Genomic DNA, 12,562 nt, shown 5'->3' with positions numbered 1-12,562 from the left:
GCAAAAACCGGGCATGTGTTCCCCCTTTGTTCTCTCATCGGGGAATCGGGGTAGACATTGCCCCCGATTTTACCCGTATACAGATAGTCCACTTATTTTTCGGAGAGTAGATTTATCTAAACGACGGGAAGCAATAAATGATCCCCGGCTTCTTCCCTCGTACGTCACGACAGGGTTGCTGGATCAACAAAACGGTCCATCAGTTGCATCGCTCTGACTTTGGACACGTGTCAGTCCCCGGTTGACTGTCCTCGAATGCGAAACGTCGCGCATTGACTGTTCTCCCTCTATAAAAGCTACTGCCTCCCCTTTTTTACTTCCACGCTTCTCGATTCCAGAACTCTTGAATTTACCCTCGAACTTTCTACTTGCCTTTGACTTCTGCAAATCTTCACACATTGCTCCTTAGATCTTCATATCTTCAGTCCATCTTCAAATCTTCATAGATTTTTTTTGAATCTTCAACCTAGACCTTCATATCTTCATCCCATCTTCAAACCTTCATAGCTTTTATTCAAATCTTCATATTCCCAGAACTCAATGGCGAAAACTTCTAAATCCGTGCCTCAGAAATCCGCCCCTTCATCTTCCAATCCGGCCACAGATGCCGAGGTAGCCATTCCCCAGGTGGCCCAGGAGCCTCCTTTGAATAGCTTCGTACCTGGGGGCTACTCCGTCGGGAGAGACTTCAACGTCGAGAAAGCCTCCAGTCAACAGGACCGGGGTGAGGGAGAATAGAGGTACATATGCTCCATTACTGAGGAAACATTACCCACAGTCCATAGACTGTAACTGAGAGGGCAAGGAGTTCGTCGTTCCCGAGCCCAACGAAAACATCACCACTCACATGGAGAGGTACTTAAGTATTTACACTTACCCCATCACACTCACCCCGATGGACCCTATAGTTCTCGACTTCTGCAAAAGGTTTGAGGTCTGCCTTGGGCAGATTCACCCATCCTTTTGAAGGATCGTAATCCTCCTCTAACACTTTGAAAACAACACCGAAGCACCTCGGTTCACCCGCGACCATCGGCTTCGTCTATACAGTCCCCGAATCTTCCGGGGGGAGGGGGGGAGGGGGATTGATCAAGCTCGTTCGCTAAGCAAGCAAGGCTCCGTTCTCGAGCATCAATGAGGACCAAGATCGAGGCTGGCAGGGGAGGTTCGTTCAGGTGAAGACCGTAAACCTCACCCCCTCTGAATTTCTACCGTTCTACGACAAGTGGAACATATCTCGTAAGTGTTTTCCTTCTTGGGTATTTGGCGTTCCGTTTTATTCTCTTTCTAATTGCACCTGTTTGTCATTGTGCAGTGGTTTCCCGGGTTCCTATTGCAATACCCCATTTCACGGAGTGAATCGAGGGGATTTGCAAATAGATGCCCTACTCCGAGCGCACATAGCACAAGCTCTCGAAGGGAAAGTGGGAGGCCCATTCCCATTGTGAGGTTCTTTCCGAATGATTACATCCATACATCTGACTTATATTTCGCTGAGTCTTCTTCTTTCTCACAGGTTTGCCCAAGACCGCCTAGCTCAGGCCGTTGAATGAGAACAAGGATTCGTCCGCACTTGTCAAACCCTCAGCTTCGGGACAGCCCTGTGCCGCCGCAAAGGAGGAGAAAAATAAGAAAAAGGAAGTCCTTAGGTTCCCTGGATGCCGAGGTGAGGAAGAAAAGGGTGTCTATCCGGATCCGAAAAAATAAAAGGAGCTCCAAATCCAGGGTGTCGGATTCTGATTCCCTTTTCCGGTTAAGAGATTACCCCGAGGATGACGACCTCGAGTTAATGGCCCATGAGTCGACCCTCATCAAGGAGGAGCATGCGACAACCGAAAGAAGTGGCAACGAGGTCGATGACCCTCTAGCTTAGGGACCAGAGGGAGAGACAGATGCCGTGGTCTCCCGAGAAGCCGCTCCTATCCTAGAGGAGGTAGACAGTATCATTTACATTGTGGAGATGCCTTACTATACCGAGTTCATGCTTGAAGAGGCCCAAGCAGTCAAAGAGAAGTCAAACGAGACAACATCGGGCCCAGATGATGCCCTCAACACGTTCTTCGATGGCATGGACATGGCCGCGTTAGAGGATTTTTCCGAGCTTAGTCACTTGGAGGTCCCAAAAAAGGATGTGCCATCGGGGGCGAGGGAGCCGAGATCGAGCCCAAAATTAATGAATCAATTCCCCGCCCCGAGTGTTGACACTGACCGCAAGAGAATAGTCGTTCTTACTATCTCGACGGGCACCCGGGCACTGTCCGCTCTGGTGGGCATGGCCAACTACCTTTGTTGCATGGTGATCGAGGAAGAACATGCAAAGATGAACAATGTAGGCACGTCGAGCCTCTTCAACAAGGAGAAACAAGCACTAAACTGGGTAAGACGTTTATCCTTTGTATCTTTTGCGGATTTTGCTCACCATATTCTAATTGCTTTGTTATTTTTTTAGACTTCACTGCTTCACCATGAAAGCTTCATTCGATCTCGTTTCGAGACCAGTTAGCTCGAGTTTGAGCTCAAAGAGCATATCCGGAAGAAGGACATGTATAGGTCTCTTTGTGAGCAACAAGATGAGGCTCTTAAGGATCTCCCAACTATTCGGGCCGAGCTGGAAAAGGCTCAGAAAGAGGCCTCGTCCGCGAAATGGGATCACGCTGATCTGGTCGAGAAGGTAAGGATATTTATGGCTAAAAATGAGAAGCTACTCGTAATTAATAATGCAACCCCGCAGGTCCAATAGAAGGTAGATTTGATCGACCAGCTTTGGGATGAGATAGACTAGGTCAAGGCCGCGACTGAGGTGTGGAAGGGCAGGATGGATATGTTGGCTTTGGATAAGAGGGAACAAAAGAGGAGATGGCATCAGTCAAGAACCAATTCTAGGTGGCAAAGGACAAGGCCAACAAGTGGTTTCGGCTAAATGATGAACTCCGGGCAAAGCTGAACTCAGCCATCACGGAACGGGATGCCCTCGGCCAAGAGTATGCCGCGCTGAGGTCCAAGTTGGAGGTAAATTCTAATGATTCCTCCGACGTTAAGGAAATTCTGGCCTAGTATAAGGCTGGTGTAGAGATAGCCAAGGCCCGCTTAAAGATGAAGACCTAGTACGTAAAGCGGCTATCCCGAAGAGAGACCCTCAAAGAGATCCATGCCCGAGGTTTTGACATGTCGGCGAAGGCTCCGAGGATTCCGACGATTATGGTGACGAGTCGAGCCCCAGTTAAGATCGGGCGTAAATGCCTTAGTTCTTTTTAAGCTTTCCCTTATATAATTTCATCTTTGTTTATTTTGAGGCCCTTTAATTGTGCCTTTGTAAATATTGTTTGTAATATATAAAATTTCCCCTTTTTGGCAATATTGTATCTTTGTTTTCCAGCATCTATTTGCGATATTTTATTTTTGCATCATTTTAAATGTCTTAGCGTAAAATCAAATGTAATCTAAAGTATCCATCATTTAGAGATTTGAATGGTAGCTGATTTCGATGGCAACTCGGGGTTACTCGTGGCTTCAAGATATCGATAGAATCGAAGGCTTTTAAGATGTTTAAGTGTCTTAGATGATGTTTTTGCCATAGGTTTCAATTTTTTATAAGGGCCTTACTTTCTGAGTATGGACTTCGGACGTCTCTGAGCCGTTTTAGAGTGGCCGTAGCCTTTTGTATTCGGGCACTGCCTAATAGGCTTGGTACCTCCGGGATTCGATAGCCCAGGTTGTCCGAATTTTTATCAATCGATAGTCATCGAGTAGTGGTAGCCCGTGGGATTTAGGATCCCGGATCGGAGAAGTGAACTGTGCAGTAATAAAGTATAAGGGAAGTAAATGATTTCTTTCATTATTTAATATGTAAGATATATGATCGGGGGTGCATAAGCCTTGTTCCGTGGCTAGAATGGACTATATGTGCACGATTCGTATGACCGTTTGACACTTACAATGAATCCTAGCCACCAAGCCTTTGTTTTTGACACATAAAATTTTCATTTCCTTTGCTTAATATCTTGATCTAGGGGTAACGACCCCGAGTAGTCGAGGCCGAACTTGTGAGGGCTTGGATACCGTTGATTTGGTGCAAACGATCATTAATTCTGGTTCAAGGCCGGTCTTCAAAATTAACGTAGCACATTTTATTGTTGCCTCGTTGAAAACCTTACCGAAAAACCCACCTCGGGATAAAAACGGTTCAAGTGAAAAAGAGTGCAACACGTGCTTTCAGACCTAATATCAACATTCGCCCCTGGCCGAGTACCTGCATGCGTTAGTCCGTAATGTAACAAAATTAAAAGAAATTAAGATCGTACCTTAGCAGTAGTACCGCTTTAAGTGTGCCACGTTCCAATTTTTTGGTAGTTTAATGACGTTTCCCGCATCGAATTTGTATGAGCCTTTGTTAGTTATTCCAATAACTCGATACGATCCATCCCAATTCGGGGCCAGTTTCCATTCGTTTGGGTTCCTGGTGTGCAGTGTTACCTTTCTCAATACCAAGTCCCCGACTTGAAAGTGTCGGATGTTAGCTATTCGGTTGTAGTACCTTCCTACTAACTGCTTTTGGGCGGCCAACCGGACCAGGACGGCTTCCCGCCTTTCGTCCAATAGTTTCAAGCTCGTGATTATGGCCTCGCAGTTCGACTCTTCGGTAGCATACTAGAACCTAAAGCTCAGTTCCCCTACCTCGACTGGTATTAAGGCTTCAGCTCCGTATACCATAGAAATGGGGTTTCCCCGGTGCTCAACTTCGAAGTCGTGCGGTATGCCCACAGGACTTCAGGAAAGATTTCCTTCCACTTTCCTTTAGAACTGGTCAACCTCTTTTTCAGGTTTTGGAGTATAGTTTTGTTTGTAGATTCTGCTTGCCCGTTCCTACTAGGGTGATAAGGCATTGATAATATATTTTTGATCTTATGATCTTCGAGAAACTTACTCACCTTACTACTGATGAATTGCTTCTAGTTGTCGTAGGCGATCTCGACTGGTATCCTAAATCTACATATTATATGGTCCCAGATGAAGTCGATGACTTCTTTCTCTAGGACCTTCTCGAACCCTGAGCCTCGACACATTTGGAAAAATAATTGGTTATGAATAGTATAAATTGAGCTTTACCGGGCACCCATGGTAGGGGGCTGACAATGTCCATTTCTCATTTCATAAACGGCCACAGAGATAGGACCGAGTGGAGCATTTCTCCCGGTTGATGTATCATCGGGGTGTGTCTTTGGCACTCATCGCATTTTCATACGAAGTCTTTTGCACCATTCTCCATTTCGCTCCAGTAGTAGCCGACTTTGATTAGCTTCCGAACTAAGGATTCTGCCCCCGAATGGTTCCCACATGTTCTCTCGTGAGCTTCTCTTATGGCATATTTGGTCGCTCCAAGCCCTAAGCATCTGGCCAGGGGGCCAAAGAAAAATCTTCCGCACAAGGCCCCCTCGACTAAGCTAAATCTGGCAGCTTTGGTGCGTAGGGCTCTCGATTCTTTGGGATCCAAAGGCAATTTTGCTATCTTCAAGCAGTCTACGTATTTGTTTATCCAATCCCATGTCAAACGCATAGAGTTTACTTTGGCATGACCCTCTTATATCACCGAGTTCATCAGTTGTACCACTGCCCCCAAGTGAATTCATCGGAGCCCCAAGTTAGCCAGTGTATCGGCCTCACTGTTTTGATCATGTGGTATGTGTTGCAGAGTCTATTCCTTGAATTGGTACAGGGTTACCTGTTGTTTGTTTAAGTACCTCCGCATCCGTTCTTCTTTTACTTCGAACGTTCTGTTGACTTGATTTACGACGAGGAGGGAGTCGCACTTGGCTTCGATTATTTCGGCCCCAAGCCCTTAGCCAGTTTTAGACCTGCAATCCTGGCCCCGTACTCAGCTTCATTGTTAGTCAATTTTACAGTTCTAATAAACTATCTAATTTTGCTTACCACATGTGGTTTCAACATGATACCGAGCTCGGACCCTTTCGTGTTGGAGGATCATCCGTGAATATGGTCTAGATTCCCGATTAGCCCCCGAGGTGAGAAGTAATTCCTTCTCGACTTCAGGTATTAAGGCCGGCGTAAAGTCGGCCACGAAGTATGCCAAACACCTGGGATTTTATGGCAGTTTGGGGTCGGTACTTGATATCGTACCCGCTAATCTCCACGGCCCATTTGGCCAATCGGCCAGAGAGCTGGGGCTTATACATGATATTCCTCAGCGGGTAAGAGGTTACGACACATATAGAGTGGCATTGAAAGTACAGTTTCAGCTTCCTGGAAGCGCTAAGCAAAGAGAGTGCTAACTTTTCCAGGTGGGGACATCTCGATTCAGCATCTCCTACAGTTCTACTGACATAGTAAATGGGAAATTGCGTACCTTCTACCTCCCGAACCAAGACACCACTACCTCCACCTCAGAGTACGCTTAGTATAGGTACAACTGTTTGTCTGCCTTCTTAGTGTGTAGTAGAGGGGGGCTCGACAAGGATTGTTTGAATTCTTCCAAAGCCCGCTGGCATCCCGTAGTCCAGGAAAAAATCTTCTTCTTCTTCAATAGTGAGAAGAATCGGCGGCTCTTATTCGAGGACCTCAAGATGAACCGGTCAAAGCGGCTATACGCCCGGTTAGTCTTTGAATCGCCTTGATGTTGTCCACTACAGTGATGCTTTCTATGGCCTTTATTTTGTTGGGGTTGATATCTATCACCCGATTGGATACCATGAACCTGAGGAATTTACCCGAACCAACCCTAAACGCGCACTTCTCCTGGTTTAACTTCATGTTGTATTTCCTTACTATGTCGAAGGTTTTCTGCAAATGCTTCAAATTCTTCTCTTCTCGTAGGGACTTGACCAACATATCGTCAATATAAACTTCCATTGATTTTCCTATTTGTTCTTCGAACAATCAATTTACTAGGCATTGATAGGTGGCACCAGTGTTCTTTAATCCAAACGACATTACGTTATAGCAGTAGGTACCAAATTTGTTTATGAAAGAAGTCTTTTCTTGGTCGTCCGGGTCCATCCAAATTTGGTTGTACCCGGAGTAGGCGTCGAGAAAACTGAATATCTCATGCTCGACTGTCATGTTGATCATTCTATCTATGTTAGGCAAAGGGAAATAATCCTTAGGGTATGCTTTGTTTAGGTATTTATCATCCACATACATTCTTAGTTTATTTCCCTTTTTAGGACTACCACTATGTTAGCTAACCAATCCAGGTATTTTACTTCCTAGATGGATCTTATTTTTAGAAGTTTGGACGCCTCATCTTTGATGAACACATGTTTGATCTCGGACTATGGTCTCCTCTTCTGCTTAACCGGGTGGAACCTCGGGTCCAAACTCAGCTTATAAGTGGTTACCTCCAATAGGATCCCTGTCATGTCAATATGGGACCAAGCAAAATAATCGGCGTTAGTTTTAAGAAAATCAATAAGATTTTTCCTGAGATCGGGGGTTAACCCCGTGCCCAGGTATACCTTTCGATCCGGTAGATACTTGATTAATATGACTTTCTCTAGCTCTTTAACCGTTGATTTGGTGGTGTCGGTGTCATCAAGAGCTATGAATGATCTCAGGATGCCATAATTGTCCTCCTCTTCTGCTCATCGTTCTTTCTATTTCTCCAGTTCAGCCGAGGCCGATATCAGTGATTTTTATTTAGTCCCTTCCTTTTTGGTCGGTTCTATGTTCCTTGATGTCGAAACCGCGGTCACCGGGATTACCTCATTGATAGCAAACATCTCCTTTGCGACTGGCTATTCTCCATAGACAATTTTGACTCCCCCCGATGTGGGAAATTTTAACGCATGGTGCAAGGTCGAGAGCACCGCCCTCATGTTGTGGACCCATGGCCTTCCAAATAGAGCGTTGTACCTCATGGCCCCTTTGATCATGTAGAAATTCATTTATTGGATAGTTCTGGCGGTATTTACTAGCAAGGTTATCTCTCCTTTTGTGGTCTCATACACCATGTTAAATTTGTTCAATACCTGGAATGCTGGTACAATTAGGTCCTGCAACCCCGATTGCTCTACGACCCTTGATCTGATGATGTTGACCGAGCTACCTGGATGATTTAGCACACGTTTAACCCGAGATTTATTGATAAGCACGGATATTACCAGTGCATCGTTGTGAGGGTGTACGATGCCCTTGACATTTTCATCGCTAAATAAAATGGCTCCCTCCGAAACATAATCCCAGATGCGTTTTTCCTTGGTGATAGATACTTTAGTGCATTTTATCATTGGTCCTTGGAGAACGTCGACTCCTACTATGATCATGTTGATCACGTGCCGAGGCTCCTCTTATTCGACCTTTTTGTTGGCTTCCCTGTTCCCGAAGTAGTTTTTAGCTCGCTCACTCAGGAATTCTCAGAGGTACCCGTTGTTGAATAACAGGAAAATTCCTTCTCTTAACTGTCGGCAATCTTCGGTCTAGTGACCGTGAGTGCCGTGATAATTATACATCAAATTAGGATCTCTCTGGGTAGGGTCGGATTGCAACGGTCGGGGCCACTTGGTCTCTTTGATGCGCCCTATGGTTGACACGATGTTGGTCGCGTCCACATTGAGGTATCATTCTGATAACTTCGGTGTTTCCCTACTTCCAAGCGGCCTATCAAACCCATTCTTGCTCATCAGACCTCGGCCACCAGGCCCTCGATCGTTTCTTTTTTCATTTCTTGTGGGGTGATGCCCAGATCTATTCCTGCCCCCCGGTCTGCGCTGTATGGTTGATACCGTTCTCGGACCGGTCTTGGCTCTTGATCAATGGCTCTCTTAGCTCTATCATCGGCCCTGATATGGTAAACATATCTATTAGGGCCCCCAAGTTGGTCGTCCTCGACCTTGATCTTCGACTGGTACCTATTATGGACGTCAACCCAGGTTAACACTCCACCAAATTTTGTTTTAGATGTTGAGAGGGCAAGGAACTTCAGGGGTTGAGCCCCTGAGTGAATGCCTGAATGGCCCAATCATATGCAACTAGTGGAAGGTGCATCCGTTCCATCTGGAATCTCGATAGGAATTCCATGAGCATCTCGTTATCCCTTTGTTTGACCTTGAAAAGATCTGATTTTCTCGTCTCAACTTTGATGGCCCCAGCATGGGCCTTTACGAAAGCATCTACATGTATAGCAAATGAGTCAATATAATTGGGAGGCAAGTTGTGATACCATATCATCGCTCCATTGGAAAAAGTTTCCCCAAATATTTTCAGCAACACCGACTTGATTTCATCATCTTCCAAATCGTTCCATTTGATCACGCATGTATAGGAGGTCACATGCTCATTCGGGTCTGTGGTCCCAATATATTTGGGGATGACGGGCATGCGAAACCTTTTTGGGATCGGGTTTTGTGCCACACACGGGGGAAGGTCTTCTGGATAAAGTTTTTGGAGTCTGATCCCTTCAATATCGGGGGTGCTCCTGGAATCTGATCGACCCTAGAGTTGTATTTTTCCACCTTCTTGTCATTGGTCTCAATACTTTCCTCACCTGAATCCACCATTTGGTCAACGCCTCGAGCATCTTCATCACTCGAAAGTTACCCTGGTCTCTCGGTAATTTGTTCGTCTCTTCGCATGCTTCCCCTGGATTATTTGGGTTCGACCCTGTTGGGGGCGTGGCTTTAATTCTGCAACTGTGCGATTGCCGCCTGTTGGGCCTATAACATTTCAAAAATCAGTCGTAGGCTCACCCCATTGTCCCCACCTTCAGGCGCTTCTTGAGCTGTTGGTCGGGGTCCTCTACGAACATTATTTTCGGGATCAGTTGGCAAATTGATGTTGATGGTGAAGCGATTGATTGCAATAATAATAACCAACTAGGAGTCAGGATCAAATCCACATGGAGCGTAGATGAGATTAGGTATATATTCGGATTAAGCGCATAAAGTGTCTAAGATGCACTTCCACAAACTGTGTTTTGATTCTACTTCTAAATTATGCTACGGTATGCAAATGTAAAGCTAGAGAATAATATTTTTGGTGTTGTTTTTCAAGTATTTAAAAGATCTAGGTTGTGACTTCTACCTAGGTGTTTGCCTAATGGGTTGTGAGATTTAGAGCGGGTTTTATTGGTCAGGGTGTATTATAGCAATCAACACACAATTACCCACTCAATACCTCTCGGTAATAGAGTGGTTTTGCCTAATTTGGCTTTCTCAAGTCCAAATGGGTAATGCACAAAATAGTTGATGGATGCTCAAGTCGGGTTTTACTATCTCTAGATTTAACCCTTTAATTGGGACTATCAATTTCTTGAGTTCATCCCAATTTCTTGTTAGCCAAGTTTTCCTAGACTAAGTCTCTATTTCTCAAGTAGAGACTAAGTCAAATAGGCTTGAATCAATGTTTGCAACCATTAATTCTACAATTATAGCAAGAACTAGGCTAAATATTACACACCCAACCATAAATAAGCCCTAAATCAAATACTCATTAGGTACCCACACTAGGGTTGGGTCACAACCCTAGCTAGAAATTTAGCTACTCATAGTGGGTGATGAAGAAAATAAAGAAGAAAAGATTATTAAACTCACATTTAATGATAAATAGATGAAAATTCAATGTAAAATTGACAAGTTATGATAAAGTTTCCTAAAACAGTAAAGAAAAACGGCTACCAACTTTCAGATATTAAAAAAACTTGACCAAATTTCACGAAAGGAGTCTATTTATACAAAGCTGGAATTTTCGGACAAAATTTCCCTTTAGGAGGTTCTGCAACCGCACAATTCTGTGTGCGGTCTGCACTTTTCTTCAACTCTTGACAGGAGTAGATTTTGGGGCCGCACAATTCTGGAATGCGGCCGCATCTCCTAAGTTCTGCGGTTCGCATAATTCTGGGTGCGACCGCACAATTATAGTGCAGTCCGCAGTTCTTGTTGGGCTTGAATTTAAAACTATTTGAACTTTGACTTCTGCGACCTCACTTTACACTGAAACTCTATTGAATTTTCTTCTAGTTCTGCGGTCGCAGACAGAATTTTGTGGTCCGCACTTTAGCCTTTTTTCTTGATTTTTGTCCTTGTTCAAAATCACTCCTTGTTGAGTTGAATTTCTTCACTTTGGCTCATTTTTCAATACTCCTTCAAGTAAGCATATTTCATCAGTTTTCGGGAATACCTTTAAGCATTTTTGAACTAAAACGAAAGTCAAAAGGCGCAAATAAGTAGTCAAAATTCTCACTTATCAGATGGCCATCTGCGAGTTAGCATCTGTTGACGACCAATTTTGACCCTCCTTTTTAAAATTAATTTATTCATACTTAATAATTTGCAATGAATGTTTTGCAAGTATTTTTCATCAAAAAATACATATTTTATAAAACATATTACCATTATGTAATTACAAGTATACTACTTTAAACATCATTAGAACAATTTCTAAAATGCACCATTTAGGCTTTATAATTAATTTAATGAATTATTTCTCAAATTTTGATTAATTAGATTATTATGTTCAAAATTAGTGTTATAATTTAGAAGACAAAGTATTTTATAAATAGTTAATTACAATAATTAGTAGTATATTTGATAATTATAATTTCTAATATATTTTATTAAAAATAATTAAGTTTATTTAAATTAATTTATAAGGGGTTAAAAAACTAAAAGGCTACAATTGCAAATCCTAATTAAAATACAAAGTGGATATTTCCTAAATCAATTCCAGCCCAATGCACAAGCCCCTTCGGAATTGACCCAGTCCAAACACCCCATCTCTTTCCATCTTAGCAATCCGGGCCACTCTCCCTAAACCAATCAGTGCTTACCACGTCACCGGTCTCCCTCACTCACAAAACAAACACAACTTATCTAAGACGTTTATTTCCTAGATCGACAGCCCACAATTTTACTCTACTTTCCTCTTTAATTTTCAAAACACTCGAGTTTTTAATCTTGACCGTTGGATCACAAATATCCAACGACCACCGAATTTTCCACAAAAATCAGTATCAACGACCCAAATCCAATCTCTCAAGTTTAACCTTAGAGACGGACCCCAAACCCCTTAACCCTTATTCATTTACAACCCTCTCAGCCGCCTCCCTTTCCGTTCCCCTTTTTGTGTTCTTCAAATCTGAATCACTAGAATACCGACCTTAGCACCGATACACTGCCTCGTCTTCGTTCTTTCAAATCCAAACTTGGAAAATCATTCGCTTTGTCCCTAGGATATGAAGCTTGCAATTTATTTTCTATTTCCATCAATAAATTAAAAATCCACAATCTGAAACCCTAGACCTAAAGGATGAAACTTCAATTCGTGTGATTTCTCCCTTCGTTCTTTCAAATCAGAGCATGCATGGTTGATAACTTCAGCTTCATCATTATTATTCTTTTTTTAGAGGCCAAACGCAATGACCTCTGGACATTAGAGTCTAACCACTAGTTGAAGACTTCAACAGCCGAACCTCTCCCCTCTCAGGTAACATCCCTCACCAATTTCACCTTTGTCTCTCTAATTTTCACTCGCCTACGCTTGCATCATCTAGTAGTCATCATCTTCCACTACTGAGTTTGAATTTTGCTGAAACCCTAAGCCATTAATGGCACTA

The sequence above is a fragment of the Nicotiana tomentosiformis genome, chromosome 12 (genome assembly GCF_000390325.3).
Source record: "Nicotiana tomentosiformis chromosome 12, ASM39032v3, whole genome shotgun sequence".
In the NCBI taxonomy this organism is placed as follows: Eukaryota; Viridiplantae; Streptophyta; class Magnoliopsida; order Solanales; family Solanaceae; genus Nicotiana; species Nicotiana tomentosiformis.
This window is presented reverse-complemented; position numbering follows the sequence as displayed.